The sequence below is a fragment of the Pleurodeles waltl genome, chromosome 7, assembly GCF_031143425.1.
Source record: "Pleurodeles waltl isolate 20211129_DDA chromosome 7, aPleWal1.hap1.20221129, whole genome shotgun sequence".
NCBI lineage: Eukaryota > Metazoa > Chordata > Amphibia > Caudata > Salamandridae > Pleurodeles > Pleurodeles waltl.
This window is the reverse complement of record NC_090446.1, coordinates 1,294,546,735-1,294,561,017: the sequence shown is the minus strand read 5'-3', so window position 1 is coordinate 1,294,561,017 and position 14,283 is coordinate 1,294,546,735.

Below are 14,283 nucleotides of genomic sequence, written 5' to 3'. Positions count from 1 at the left end.
ATTACCGAGCAGCTGCTATATTACAATATTGAAAACACAGGTCACAATCCCTGAATCGCAGCTGTAAAGAGATTTAGAATTTGGACGAGTGTGCATGTGCACCGTCAGTGACCTGGCCAAAGAGGGCATAAAAAAGTTGAAACTAGATCATAAATTCGAAGATGTTCATAACAGGGGCCCTCAAAATACGTTTGGGCCAGATTCCCCAAATTCCTTGAGATGTCCCTGGTGAGGCGGGTTTAAATACACCTGCGCTACAGATATGCGTCCTTCCGTACTCTCGCACTGTAGTCCAATTAGGGCACTTGGATGAACCAAGACCGCAACTCCCAGAAAGCGTTTTGCCACTGTATTCTTAACATGCTACTCTGGCGCGTGTCAGTGTAGTCCACACGAGCACGAATCCTTCCCACCCATAAAACAACCGACTACACCACACTTATCCTTTAAAAGTCCAATATGCAAGACAGTGACAGGACATCAGTGTGATTGTTTTGTTCTACCATTGCTGTCCGTTGAAAGACGCACACGATCTGAAGAGAGGAAGTTTGCCTCCCACCGAAGGCAGGCTTAGGCTGTACCTCGCATAGTGAGGACCATCTATTACATGGATCTGGATCATTGAGCATAGACAGCGAGAAGGGACTAAGCCCGGTGGGAGGCAACAGCTTCCGTGACAGTCCAGGAAATGCCACGGGCGCCTTTGGGTGCCGTCAGTACCTCGAGTCTGTCAGAAAGACGAGGCATCTCAAGGACTGAAGCGGTGAGATCTTTGGGTAGCTTTCAGTAAATGTCTTGTCCACTGTATCATTTATGTAATTTCCAAATTACTGCCACCTGACATTACTGGCTACCTCACAGTTCCACACTGTACTCACCACGCTACGACCACATAGGCAGCTATGTACCATGTCAGCGACTAAACTCTCCAGAAGACCACCTAACTGCCTGGTGACCGAACTGCTTCTGAAATACCGGAATGTCTTCAGTGCACCCCGTTACACTGCCTACCTGCCTGTCCTGTTCTCACAGCCACTTGACACTACTCGCTATGTCACAGTACAGTCCACAGTACCACCTGATTTCTTGTTGGGCATATAACCACCTGTGTACATCATTTGTGAATTCCAATAGCTCTGACCTCGTGAAAACCACTGGATTGCCCTGTTGACATATCTGAATATCTATTGTCCACCCGGCTGTCCTGTCCACCCAACCACCTGATACTACTAGCTATCACACAGTACTAGCCACGCTACCACCAGACGACAGAACCGCGATGTGCCCTCCTGACTGTTCTTTCACCTCATTATTGTGGAACAGAACTTGACTATTGTCTCTGACTGTACTGTAACCTGTACTGTACGCCTGTGTGCTGTCTGAATGCTCTGTTCATCTGATTGCACTGTCCAGCAGACTCTGTGAACTGTACTGTTCCTGACTGTACTGCACATCTGTCTGCTCTGTTCATCTGACTGCACTTTCTAGCAGATTCTATGAACTGTACTGTCTCCGAGTGTACAGTACACGTGTCTGCTTCCGGAATGCTCTGTTCATCTGACTGCACTGTCCAATAGTTAACTTTTCTACTGGTGCATTTTATGATACTGTACAAGGTCAGGATATTCCGTGAGAGTCAAATGAATACACTGCATAAGAGCGAAACACGTTTGAAAGGACTGCCACACAAATCTGAATCTGGATAAAGTAGGTTTTAGTGTCCCAGCTTCGTATTTTGTTTTCTGACATATTTTGTCGTTTTTTTTGCCTTTGTTTAGTGCTTTGAATGACATTTTATAAGGGCAGGGTTTTTTTTAGTGTAGTGTTTTAAGGATTAATAATACTTCTGTTATTAATGTGACTAACACCTTTTTATGGTTTTGTTTTCTTTGTAGGCCATTGGACTACCCTTTAAATGTATTTGCAATCTGCCTTTATACATTATGTGCCTGATTCACAAAGGTCAACTTAGATGTTTGGTCTAACTTTACACCAAACCTCTACCTTTCTGACTTTAGGAATTCACAGTGGGCATTTACGAGTAGTACTCCCAAGTGCGCACGTAAAGATACTACTCGTAAATGCCATTTGTGAATTCCCAAAGTCGTAGACAGACGTTTGGTTTAAGTTTAGGCCAAAGTCTAAGTTTACCTTTGTGAATCGGGCCCAATGTTTTATATTTTTTATTGTGTAATTATAATTATTTGCATAATGGAATACTACTACCAAACATCATCTGAAAATATTTGGAGATGCCAGTGTTTGTTTATATACTTATTTATAGGCAAAAAAATTGTCAGCAATGTACGATATGAGAAAATCAGTGCTCGGTACGGGTAGCAAGTGTGATATAAATGCAATTATACTACAAAATATAACCCACACCTATACTAATACCATAACACTCAGTGGTCCGGCAGTCAAATGTAGTTCATACAGGCTGCATAATAATTATCTTTTACTACTTGACTCTCTTACAGTCATAAGACCAAACTGCTGTGGGTCATGCCCATCACCCAGTACTGCATCAGTCCACAGCAATAAACTACCAATCACAAACTGAACTGACACAGAATTACTGAAGAGATCTGCCACATACCACTGGCTAACAGAGGACTCTAAGCTAGTCCACCACTAAGTGCAGGCTCCAAGAAGCTACATACTATGACACTTCTTGGCATCTCACAAGGACAATCAGGTATGGGATGATTTTAACAAGTTGCATGCCAGCAGATTTCTCTATTTAACCTTCTCCTACTCAGGATCATAAGCTAAAAACAAGCAGTGGCAAAACCTATTTGAGCTATTGACTTTGGCAATCAAGTGGAGATGGGTAGTTGGGCAGGTGGTGGGTAACGGGGGTGCAGATTTGGTGAAAAACAGAATGATTAAAAAACTACTATGAAGTGGCCAATGCTGGTTGCTTCATACTGCTTTTTTGACCTTCTGTTTTCTGTTTGGAGAATAAACAGAGACGTGGCAGGTGGGAGGGGAAAGGAATCGGGGAAGGCAGGGCCGGTGGAAGGTGGGTGAAGAAACAGGGATGGGAAGGCAGATAGGAATGGTAGAAGAAATAGAAGGGGCGGGTGGAAGAGGGAGAAGAAACAGAGCTGGAAGGGTGGAGGAGGGGGAAAAGAAAAAAATACTAGAGAAGAAGAAATAGGGATGGGGTGGAGAGGAGGTAAACAAAAGACTATAATGTGTAAACCACATCATAAGCTTTTTTTCAGAAGAAATAGTACCTGAATCACAGCGTGAGCAGCCAATGGTCAATGGAGGGACACTAATCAAGCATAATTAATCTGTGCTTGGTCCGTGTGCCACACAAAGAGAAGGTAGTGACACATTGCAAGTGCTCCCCAATTAGAAGGCAGCAAACAAGAGTGACAATGATGCCAGTGAATGGCCACGCAGGCGAGAACTAGCAAAATATTTAAGAATGGACAATCCAGTGCTGTAACCAGTTAAGTGGTTTATACATCACACTGCCAAGCGGTTTGTCCCATAACACGATAACCACACCTACATGTTGCCCTTACATACAACACAGAAATAGTTCTTACACAGGATCAAAACAAGACATCTCACTTTCAGCCATACACCCTACACAGTGCAGCGTGCTACCCATGCAGGAAAGGGCGTCAGCGCCAAAGATAGGTGTAGTAAGCCCTCTATAAATGCTTCAATATAGTACAATACACTGTTCAAGTGACAGCACTCTCCAATAGACTGTGTGCCGTACTACTCGCTGCCTCTGATGTCCAACTGATTTCAGGGCCACCAGACTGTATACTGGAGTGTTCTCTGCCTGTGCTCTCCAGCTGACTGCTCCCTGCCTGTGCTGTCCGCTTGACTGCTTCCTGTCTGTGCTGTCCACCTGAAAGGTGCTGTCCTCCTAAAGTGTACTGTACATCTGCAATGTGTAAGGCAGGGTATCTTTATCTTCTGTGTCAGAGAAGGTTATGGGTAATTGTGCTGATACAAGAACGAGGTTTTACTACAAATAAATGTTAATAACAAATATCGCAAGGATGTGGAGTCATGGCCCGAGCTGCTGACTTCGGATCTGGGAAACTCGAGTCTTAGCGTCTGCACCATATTCTGTGATTCTGTGTGAATCGCGTAATCGCCCATGCCTGAACAAATGAATGTGACCATGTGTAAGGGTACTGGTGTACATGTAAATTGTCCCAAAAGCTTTGAGTCAAGTCTGCGCCATATATAACTGCAAAAAAAAAAAAAAACGATACCATTGTGGGGTGCAAGCAAGGAAAAAGGGTCCCTTTGGTGGTGGGATAGTAAAATACAGGAAACGTCTGGAAAAATGACTCCGGAACAATGATGACGCCTACAACACAAGCTTAAACACGCTTGCCGGAACAACAGCTGTCTTTTTCTCTGCTTTAACCACGCATGTGGTGAACTATGCATATGCGTGGTTAAGGCAAAGAAAAAGGCAGAGTGGATCGGGAGAGGGCGCGGTCAGGTAAGTGGGGTTGGGGCAGGGTTGGAGGGTATCTTTTAGGGGTGGTGGGTGGATTAAGGGGTGGGGTGGTTGGGGTTGTTTGGTTTTTAGGGGCGGGGTGGGGGATCGGGGTAGTTTGGTTTTTAGGGGTGGGGGATCGGAGTAGTTTGGTCAGGTAAGTGGGGAAGGGGTAGGGTTAGGGGCTAGTTTTTAGGGGTGGGGTGGATTAAGGGCTTGGGGCGGGTGGGGGGTTGGGGTAGTTTGGTTTTTAGGGACAGGTATGGGGGATTGGGGTAGTTTCGTTTTTAGGGGCAGGGATGGGGTGATCGGGGTAGTTTACTTTTTAAGGGTGGGGTGGGGGGATTGGGGTAGTTTGTTCAGGTAAGTGGGGTTGGGGCGTAGTTTTTAGGGGTGGATTAAGGGCTTGGGGAAGGTGTGGGGGGTCATGGTAGTTTGGTTTTTAGGGACACAGTGGAGGTATTGGGGTAGTTTGTTTTTTAGGGGCGGGTGGAGGAATCTGGGTAGTTTGGTTTTTAGGGGCGAGTGGTCGGTTGTTTGTAGTGCGGGTTGGGGAAGGTTTTAGGGCTCAGATTGGGTTGGGGGTGTCGGGGTAGTTTTGTTTTTAGGGGCTGGTGGTGGGGTCGGGCAGTTTTGTTTTTAGGGGTGGGGTGGGGATCTGGGTAGTTTGGTCAGGTAAGTGGGGTTGGGGGCTAGTTTCTAGTGGTGGGGGTGGATCAAGGGCTTGAGGCTGGGGTTGGCAGTGGTTGGTAGTTTAGTGTTTAGGGGCCGGGGTAAGGGGTGAGGGGTAATTTGGTCAGGCAAGTAGGGTTGGGGGCTAGTTTTTAGGGGTTGGGTGGATTTAGGGCTTGGAGCGGGGGTGAGGTGGTGGGGATAGTTTGGTTTTTAGGGGCGGGGTGGGAGGATCGGGGTAGTTTGATTTTTAGGGGCAGAGGTGGGGGAATCGGGGTAGTTTTGTTAGGTATGTGGGGTTGGTGCAGGGTTGGGGTCATTTTTTGGGCTGGGGTGAATTAAGGGCTTGGGGCAGGGGTGGGGGGTTGGGGTAGTTTGGTGTTTAGGAGTGGGTTGGGGTATTGGGGTAGTTTGAGTTTTAGGGACGGGGTGGGGGAATCAAGGTCGTTTGGTTTTTAGGGGTGGGTGTGGGGAGCAGTTGTTTTTAGGGCGGGTCGGGAAGGTTTTAGGGCTCAGGATGGGTGGGGGATGTCGGGATAGTTTTACTTTTAGGGGCAGGAGTGGTGAGGTCAGGGCAGTTTTGTTTTCAGAGGCGGGTGAAGGTCAGGGTAGTTTTGTTTTTAGGGTTGGGGGTTCGGGGTAGTTTGGTTTTAAGAGGCGGTGTGGCTGGTCAGAGTAGTTTGGTTTTTAGGGGTGAGGAGTCAATTGTTTTTAGGGCAGGTGGGGGGTCAGGGAAGGTTTTAGGCTCAGGTTAAGAGGGGGTATCGGGTAGTTTTGTTTTTAGGGGTGCGGGTCCATGTAGTTTTGTTTTTAGGGGGTAAGGGTAGTTTGGTTTTTAGGGGTGGGGGGCTCGAGCTAGTTTGCTTTTTGAAGGGTGGGGTGGGGGATGGGGTAGTTTTTTTTTTAGAAGCAGGGGTGGGGGGATCGGGGTAGTTTTGTTTTGTGGGGCAGGATGGCGAGGTCAGTTGTTTTTAGGGCGGGTGGGGGTCAAGGAAGGTTTTAGGACTGAGGGTGGGTGGGGGTGTTGGGATAGTTTTGTTTTTAGGGACTGGGGTGGTGGGATCGGGGTAGTTTTGTTTTTAGAGGCAGGGTGGGGGTGTCGGGTAGTTTTGTTTTTAGGGGTGGGATAGGGGGTCAGGTTAGTTTTGTTTTTAGGGACAGGGGTGGGGATTGGGTTAGTTTTGTTTTTAGTGGCGGGATGGGGTTGGTTGTTTTTAGGGTGGGGTGGGGGGTTGGGCTGGGTTTTAGGGCTCAGGGTGGGTGGGGGTGTTGGGGTAATTACTGTTTTTAGGGGTGGGGTGGGGGAGTCAGGGTAGTTTTAGTATTAGGGGTGGGGTACTTTCGGGCCATAGGGCTGGTGGGGGTGGCATGCTAGAACCACGCATGCTGTTCCTACACATTCCTTTACTGGGCATGCTTTTACAGTGAAAAATCGTGGTAAAGGCATGTGTGGCAAAGGCATTTGTGGTAACAATGCGGTCGTTGTTCGGACCACATTATTCAGGCATGCATGGTTCTCGCATTAGTTGTTCCATCATACATTTGTAAAGTACATCAATTTACAGGGTTCAGTGGACCTCTCAGGGATCCTGACCCCAACGATATCCTCTTTCCTTCAAGAATAGCATTCTCCTGAAATCCATCAATATAAACAACTTAGAGGCACGCACTTTAGGAAGTCTCCAGTCTCTATTACTCCGAGTCCAGCTCCTCTCTGGGTCATTATATTTTTCAACACTATAACCAACGAAGCGCCAAAAGTAAATATATGCATTTCCAACGTTGCACTAAAAACTCTTTTACTTACTCAAAATAGGAACGTAATAGAAAAGACACTGTAATGGCAGTCAGCGCTGGAAGAGGTTCGACAGACAGGTCTGATATAACTCTCTTTCAGAGTTCATTGTAAAATCAGACTGAACCGCGGGTTCAACTGTATTAGGTACAAGTGCTGCTTTTAACCCCGCCCTTCACCCCACACATACACACATGCACACACACCCTGAGCCTGGCTTCGTGTAAGCAAAGTGAAACCGTCTCAAGTGAGACATCAACACAGCAGGGGAAGTGACTGTATACCACACAGAGCAGAGGCCGGTGGGCGCTAGGTAAACAATTTGGGAGACGAAGTGCAGAGTTTCAAGTATCTGTGCACTTCACACAGACAGCAGGTGTGAAGAAAGAGAGGCGTTAGGGCAATCGAGAGGCGGCAGAGCTGCTCAGATCTAGGGACAAAGCTAAATAACCACTGATCTACTTAAAACCGCTGCTAGGAAATCAACATCTGGTATTTTAGACAACAAATACTTTAAAGTCCTTATACGATTCTTTCTATATTTGTAATTACTTTGCTGCCGCAGAAGCATATTATTACAACCTTCATGCACTCTTAAAAAATATATTTTCAGGTTTTCGATGTATATGCGTGAGTAGTTTATTCAGTCCATGATATCCCCTTGCATCGTAATCCTTGCAGTTTTTTTAAAATTAATTATAAAATTAGCAATCCAAGTACCAGAATGCAAATAAAAACCCCGGCTGAATTGGCTGTTCTAGTATGGATGTACAAAAAATGAGAACTTTGAAACAGTTTATTACATTACATATTTTGTGAGATTTGTATATTTTTCAGATGTGTGACTATACGTTTCTGCACTTGTTTGGCAGACTTATTAGAGAGTCACCCAGTACATTGATTGTGTTTCCAGCCGTCGGCCACACTTATTTTTTATAAACCACAATTATAACCAGTTCCAAAGGAATTATGCAGCAAGGGAGGGCCAAATTATGCAACAGGGTGACTAAATTAAAGAAAAAGCAAATCATGTAATGTGGCACATTTTATGATGGTGTTATTTACTAATTTTGTAATTGTTTCCATGTTAACACTGCCGGGACAAAAGTTTCCCCTCATTACTACCAGTTTAACATTTAACTACAGTAATGAGCAGCTGAAAGGTGACCAGTCACCATTGGCATAGGCCCTTCCATTGCACGGCTAGACACATTTTTTTTGTTCAAATCTGCAGAATATGCAGCAGTTGATGGATTGTGTAGCAAACGCAGCAAGTTAAGAATTATGTGGAAAACGCAAAGCAGCAGAATCACAATATTCCAGTGGCCCTGGTTAAAACGTAGTACCTCTGTCCAAGGTACTTAGTATAGTGAATCAAGGCTGCAACTCCGACACTGTGTTAGGTTGGCCAATAAAATACCTGGACATAAGATATGGTTATCGTGGCAAAGCAAAGGTGCCATAAACCCCAACGCAAACATAGAAATAGGCCCCTAGTACTTTATTGGATATTAACAAAATCCATAATTAGGTGGAGGGGGTTCGACACAGCTCTGGGCCTCAGTGTCACTTCACCTGCTGCACCATTGGTAGCTATGTCTATGTGTAGTGGTGTCCCTGTACAATGGAATCATTTTCAAACTTTGGGTGCTTTTTGGAGTTTAGGGAATGCAGGAAATTTCCAGAATCGTCATGGTTTCACCCCATTACCACCATCTCATTTATAGAGTATAGTCCTGTATACACTCTGAACCCATATATACACTCTTAACAGGACAGAAGAAACATCTTGGCATGGATGGATCATCTGCCATACTACACACAACCCATTATGTAACCACATCCCACAGAGGCTGATACAGAATACTCTCTGAACAGCCATTACCCCACATTTCTCATTGGTGTGTCTCACTTCATGTCGGAGATACAGAGGTTTCAAATTATCTCCTGTCAATGTTGCTGCCAAAGGGCCATGGTGCTCGCTGAAGAGGACAAGGACATGTTGCAGATCTCCCATTTCAGGTTCATTTCATTCATTGTGTCTGACACATAAAGAAGGAGAAGCATCTCTCTGCAACAGAATTGCATATGCCATCCCAAAACTGTCTGAAGAACAACATTCTTTGGCAATGCCATAGGCCTGTCACTTAGAAGCTAACCTATTGATGGCAAATGCAGAATAAGGGTAGGACCAAATGGGATTTTCTAGTGGGCCTCATAAAATCCATTTCTAACTCAAAGTTCAAACTTCTATACCACATGAACATGTAAAGGACTGCCCACACCTGTAGGCTACAGTGGCATTCAGTGAGATGTTTTCCCCAGCAACTTGCGCTGCTCTTGGAGATGAGGAAAAGAAGGTTGGGTTTCCTCACCTCTCTAGGATTAATTACCAAGAATACCCTCCTTGTGCCAGTGATAGCAGAGGACAAGAGGGAGCCATGGTGAAGTCACAAACATACTCACTTGTCAGTCATGCTTCACGTTATTGTCTGTCACTTTAGTACCACTACAGGGGGCAAAACCTCTTCACTCAAATCTGTCCAGGTGTAGAATGTGAATATAAATCAGCAGTCTGTATTCAATAATATTGATCTAAACATACCTTGTAACAGAGGTGAGGATTAATTACCAAGAACACCCTCCTTGTGCCAGTGATAGAAGAGGACAAGAGGAAGCCATGGTGAAGTCACAAACATACTCACTTGTCAGTCATGCTTCACGTTATTATCTGTCACTTTAGTACCACTACAGGGGGCAAACCTCTTCACTCAAATCTGTCCAGGTGTAGAATGTGAATATAAATCAGCAGTCTGTATTCAATAATATTGATCTAAACATACCTTGTAACAGAGGTGAGGACGCCATATGCTTATATGTCAATCCTTATAAAGCTCTTCAGATGATCACATGGAATAATCTGCTGCACTTGTTGCATTGTTGTTGCTTGCTGTAGTGTCCCTTGTGTATTTTTTGGCAGACATGGTTACTCACCTATTGGGCAGGTGAGAAACAACATCTCCTATTCTTAGGCATGACCATTAATCCTAGTAATTTTAGTTGAAGGCACAAATGAAGTGTTACATTTTCAGGAGTGATTCAGCTCGTAGGCTAGAGGCAAGCCTGATCACTGTCTTACCCCTTGCACACCTTTAGACCGGGCATCATCCGTTGCCTCATGGTTGATCTGATGGGCAGAGAATGAACGCAGGTCTTTATTGGGTATGGAGAGAGTTGTCAGTTTTTGCAGGTATGTAGAACCTTCACTGCAGCGCACCTTTTAGACAGTGCACAATCCTATCATGTACTGGAACCAGTGGAGAGTTTGAGGACACACCAGTGGTGGAAGCACCTCTGGATCAGAAGCACCAGACGTAATATGAAACCTAGGGCTTTAAAAGCCTGCAACAGTGTTCTACTGTCACATTTTCACTTCGCTGCTACATGTGTGCTGTACATTTTACATCTGGCCTACAAACAACTTTGCTCTCTGGCCAGCAATTGGCTTTCGAAAAAATTATAATAAAATACATACATATATACACACAAATAAAGACGCTTTTAATCAGTCCTCTTCATCTATTAGTTGAAGTCTCAGTCATATTTGGCGTCTGCCCACCACAGCATGGAGCATGGGGCAAACCCACGACATCCATATACTGTCTTGCACTAAGAGTAATGGCATGTTGCCTCAGACCTGTGCCCACAACACATTTCCAACCTGGCCAGTGCCACCATCGCACCAGATTGCTGCTGAACTATCACCGATTCCATCAAGTCGCCACCTTCCATCAGACTGGAAGCATACAGGGATCAACCCGCTCCTAAATAAACTGTCCACCGACCCAAGGGAGTTGAAGAATTATAGACCCATCTCTCTGCTCCCCTGCCCAGCCAAGGTAACTGAAAAGTTCCTTGAAGCAAACCAGATCCTAGACCCCTCCCAGTCCGGATTCAGTAGCAACCACAGCACCGAAACGGCCCTTCTCTCAGCCACCAACGACATCCGCGCTATACTGGACCACAAGGACACAGCCACCCTCATCCTCCTCGACCTCTCTGCCGCGTTTGACACAGTCTCCCTGTCAGAGTCCTCGGGGTCTGCGCACATTTCCAACATGTCCACCACAAGACAGCTCCAATACTCTGAATAGAATGTTACAGAGTCTAAGAGAGTCCAGGAACAGCTGGGAAGGAGACCTGTAGTAAGGAAAAGGTTAAAAGACACAATATTAAAATTATATCATATTAATCTTTACTAGACTATGATTCTAAGCATTGTCATATTGTAACCAAGGATAACTTAAGCATGGACTAATTAACTAGGCCTCAAGACGTCTGGTACCTGGGAAGAAATTAAGAATGATTAACACAACTTCTCAATAAAACCTCTTAATGAATTGTTATACATTGACTAGAAACATAAGCACCCTCTAGAATTATGTCTTCAGAATCAAACACAGTCTTTTTGCATGAGGACAAGGAAATAATCTGAACGTTTTCTGGAACACTATAGGAGTTGTATTAAGGGGCTCATTATGCACATGTAATGTAACATCTAGAATTCTAACACTTAGTTTTTAAATATAGAAACATGGATTGCGCACGTTGTTGATTTCCACAAGAATATGTAAACACCATGAAATGGTTGCACACAATGAATATCATGAGTTAAGCACAAGAAATTAATTGCACGTCTTGCCGATTCGAATGCCACCATGTAAATGCCATGAAATGTTAGCGCACAATGAATAACATGAATTAAGCACAAGGAATGAATTGCGTGTCTTGCCAATTTGAATGCTACCTTGTAAATGCCATGAAAAGGCAGCGCACAATGAATAACATGGATTAAGCACAAGAAATGAATTGCGCGTCTTGCCGATTCAAACGCTACCTTGTAAATGCCATGAAATGGTAGCGTACAATGAATATCATGAGTTAAGCACAAGAAATGAATCACGAATCTTGCTCATTCAAATGCCACCATGTGAATGCCAAGAAATGGTAGCGCACAATGAATGTCACGAGTTAAGCACAAGCAATGAATCGCGCGTCTTGGTGATTCGAATTCCACCATGTGAATGTCAAGAAATGGTAGCTCACAATGAATATCACGAGTTAAGCACAGGAAATGAATCGCGCGTCTTGCCGATTCGGATGCCAGAATGCAAATGCCAGAAAAAGCCAAGCACACATTCACACGCACAAGGTAAAATCATTTATCATGAGAATTAGGCCCAAGAACTCGAAAGCCTTTGAGAACAGGATCAGGGGCCCAGCACGACCTCCGTCTTACCGCCCTGATCAAGAATCACCAACAAAGTGAAGGGCAAGGGCTGGAAGATCAAAGTAGGCCTCCGGAACAGGAGCTGAGGAAGTTGCTGCTGCTCTGCACCTGGACCTCTGAATAGTTAGCCAGTGGAGCTGGGCTGGCTCCCTTATATTGAGTCTTGGCCCAGCCCACAACCACACCCAGTCATGCTGCAGAGGAAGCTTCTAGAAGGCCCTGGAAACGGACCACACCCTGACACACTCTGAAAGCCTGCAGAAATACATTGCAAATGAACAGTATTTATAAGCACCTTGAATATAAGTCTTCAGGATTAAACTCTGCAATGCAAAAGGTTAAACAACAGCACATCAGCATAATGCATGAATTACGTTATCTTGGAAGTGCTGGATTTTTGCATTCCAGTCGCCTGTAGTGTGCGCACTGCCCTGATGTTGACAGTACTCACCTCTCCCAGATGCGCTCTAGGGCCTGGCTTGCCTGGATTGAGATGATGAAAACGCCTCACAAGTAATGGAGCATGAACATCAGATGCGGAAACCCATGAGTTACTTTCAGGGCCATAACCTTTCCACGAGATCAAGTACCATAGGTTACGCCCTCTCAGTTTGGTATCCAACACCTTCTTGACTTCGTATTCCACTTCCCCCTGTACTAAAACTGGAGCTGGATGAGGACGGACCTTCTGGACTGCTTTTTTCAGGAAGAAAGTATGGAATACTGGATGAATACGTAGTGACCTTGGTAATTGCAGTTTATAGGTCACAGGATTGATTTGCTGAAGGACAGTGTAGGGACCGATGAATTTGGGATTAAACATGTGCTTTTTCTTGAAGTCTATATGTCTTGTAGAAAGCCACACTTTATCACCTGGTTGATACTGAGGCCCCTTACAATGTTTCTTGTCGTAATGCTTTTTGTATTTTTGTTTGGCCTTTTCTAAATGTTGTTGAATCAATTTCTGGGTTTGGTGGAGGTGTTGAATGGTTTCTGACACAGCTGGTGTAAGAGAACTTTCTTAAGGGATCGTGATGGGCAAGGTGTCAGGATGATAGCCAAACAAGCCAAAAAAGGGTGTAACACCAGTGGAAGTGTGAAATGAGTTATTGTAGGCTAACTCAGCTAACCAGAGCATTGATGTCCAAGAATGAAGTGCTTTTTCAGCATAAGCACGCAGGTATTGCTTCAAAGTCTGATTTAGTCTCTCCGTTTGACCATCTGTTTGAGGATGATGGCTAGTAGATAGTGTGTACGTGACTTGAAGTGTTTTGCACCATGTTTTCCAGAAATTGGAGGCAAATTGTGACCCTCGATCGGAGAGAATCATTTTTGGCAGCCCATGATAACGGACCACTCTATTTAGTAAGATGGTTGCCAGTTCGCTGGAGGTGGGCAGTTTCTTACAGGCAATGAAATGTCCATATTTTGTGAGACTATCTACTACCACAAGGATTACTGAATGTTGTTGGACCACTGGTAATCCTGTAATGAAGTCTAAAGAGATGTGTTCCCAAGGTCGACATGGAGTTGGGAGTGGATGCAACAACCCTTTCGGTTTTGAATGACTTGTCTTGATGCGAGCACAGACTTTGCAGTCGTTTACCATTGTTTTGACGTCTTTTGTCAGAGTAGGCCACCAAAAGTAGCTTTGGATTAATTCAAGAGTTTTAGGAGTTCCTGGATGACCTGCCGTAGGTATAACATGCAACCAATGAAATACTAACTTGCGAAGCTTGGTAGTGGGCACAAACAAGCGAGCATCATGGAAAGGTAATCCTTGCTTGATTGACCTTTTGGGGTCTGCTTGAGCCCATGTCTGCCATTTCTCAATGGTGAAAGAATTACGGATATCTTCAAAGAAATCTTCAGATTTTATGATGCATAGGAATTTGTCTGGAGCAATGATAGCTCTGGAGGGATGGACTGCAGGCACCGCGGTAGACTCTTGGCGGGACAAGGTGTCAGCTTTGCGATTGTCTTTACCAGGACAGAAAGTTACCACAAAATCAAATTCAGCAAAAAACAACATCCAGCGTAATT